The following is a 2,455-nucleotide window of genomic DNA, read 5'->3' on the forward strand; positions in this document are numbered from 1 at the left end:
ATGACCCGTCTGACGAGAAAATTCTGTCAGACTACTGATAAAGAACGTTTCCCAAAATAAAGCTTGACCGCTAGTGTTTCATTCATGAGCAAGCTAAGTAGAGCCAACGTTATGCTATGGTGCATTGTACGAATTAGTGCCTCCTTGAGCAAAGTCACTACGACAGTACTTAGAGAAAGAACATTGAACTGCTACTCCCTCACTACAACAACAAAGATATCCTATTTCTTATAAACAAGATGATCACACAAATGATGAATTCCCTGAGCGCTTCCTTTTTCAGAAGGAAGAATTTTACTGTACCACATTAAGATGGTGCACCTAGAAAATAGTACACAACTTACTACTGTGTCAAAGCCCATGGAAAATCATGCCCAACAACTAATGTTTCAGCCTTGAGAATAAGCACGATGAGTAAAAACCAACGTTACATGTCCTAAATGTCATGATGCGTTAATTCTACATATTAGTGCCTTACTAAGACGTGTGAGACCCACCTGGCAACCTCCTGTACATTGCGACATGGGTTCCCAAACGGTATGTGATGACTGACAGTTCCGCATGAAACAAATATTACAATAATGCTTAGCCGAAAAAAAACAATAATACTTAGCAAAAGAAATGCCCATGGTTGTTTCTTAATAAACAAATTTTATGATAATACTTAGCAAAATATAATTACAGACTACTCCTTCCTCTGTGGACAAATGCACGTGAATTTAGGTTCTGAAAGATTAAGAGCTATTAAGTTTCACCACCACTATAAATTTCTTTTGCCAACACTGATCTACGAACTAATATTACTAGCTACATTATTTTTACTCGAATCGACATGTTTTAATTTGAGGATCGCATTACTATCTAAAAGACTCACACATCTGACCAGAGAGTATAACATAATTATGACCCAGGTAGAGACACATAATTTAGTAGATTAGAGTTTCACTATGATGCTTCAAGCACCCATTTCGCAATTTTCCTAATAATAGATAAAGACACGACGCTGATCTATGAGAGTTAATTTGTACATCACATGGCAAGGTCTCAACTATTGTCCTGTTGTTGGATATCATAATCTCTTTGGCCAGGGGGAGAGAGAGGGAGGGAGGGAGGGAGGGAGAGGGGGGGGGGGGGGGGGGGTTGGGGAGCGAGGGAGACCGAGAGAGTGAGAGAGAGGTAGCGTAGTAAAATCAATGTTTTAAATAGCAGGCTATGGAAAATAGCGGCGAGCCTCCAAATAAGCTATAACGGAGCTATAGCGGGCTATAGCGGGCTATTTATGAAGGCGATCATTTAGCGGCACCGTGCTGAAAAGGCTATAGCGGGCTATAACGAACTAAAGCCAGCTATTTAAAACTATGAGTAAAATCTAATGTGTGTGTGTGTGTCCCTTTTTATATAATTAAAAAGAGTTACAACAGGGGTCTTACCTACTGTTTTTGCTAAAAAAATCTTAAAAATACAACGAAAATATGTTGCCTCTGAACATCAAGACTATGCCCCCCCCCCCCCAACCGGCGTCGTCTATAGTATAGATATCAACATTATACTTTTCAATAGGAACATGATAGCTCGGGTGGTTTGTGCGAGGTGGCATAATGCCGAAGGTCTCAGTAGGCCCCACCCCTGCTGAATCGTTAGCAAACAAGAAAAGAAACTTAAGTGTGAAATAAACCGTAGTCAGTACCAAAATTGAGGAAAACACTAAACGGGGTAAAAAGTGGCACACATTTGCCTAAATGAGATGTAAATTGAGAATTTCCGCTAAATGAGGTAATATCTGTCACAAATGTGAAGCTTAAGGGTAAAAACTGAAATTAACTCTAAATTAAAAGGGCTTATTCCATCTGTGCCCCCAATTCCTTAGTTGTGCTCAGTTTTCCCCATGCTTCAAACTTTTGCTCACTTTTCCTAGTTCCTTTAGCTGAAACTCTCACAATTGTTCATAACAGACGTTTGCCGTCTTGGCCGTTAACTGACTTGTGGGGCCACGTTGGACTCTGTTGACTGTGTGTGGCTTCGCTGGTTGGGCCGTGTTTGTGTTCATAGGATGGGCCCGTTAGTTTGTTGGTAATAAATTAAAAAAGCCTGCTATCGATGGATGCAGCCTGCTATGCATGCCCAGCTTTGGCATCGATGTAGCCTGCTATGCATGCGAACACCGCCACGCACGCATCTAGTGACCTAGACCTAATCCCATGCATGCACGCCGACACGCACGCATCGATCCGTGCCGCACGGTTGCCGGTGGATTCAGTCGCTCCACAACATCGTTTCACGCGTCGCAGGCATACGTGCCGGTGGCAGATGGGGCAGGCTGCACACACGGTCGCGTCCATATGTCGAGGCATTCGTTCACGCCGCAGGCTGCACGCACGCTCGTGAATGGGAGGCAGGCAGCCGCCAACGCAGAGCACGCAGAAGGGGAGGCAGGCAGCCGCCAACGCAGAGCACG

The sequence above is a fragment of the Triticum aestivum genome, chromosome 4A (genome assembly GCF_018294505.1).
Source record: "Triticum aestivum cultivar Chinese Spring chromosome 4A, IWGSC CS RefSeq v2.1, whole genome shotgun sequence".
NCBI classification, from domain to species: domain Eukaryota; kingdom Viridiplantae; phylum Streptophyta; class Magnoliopsida; order Poales; family Poaceae; genus Triticum; species Triticum aestivum.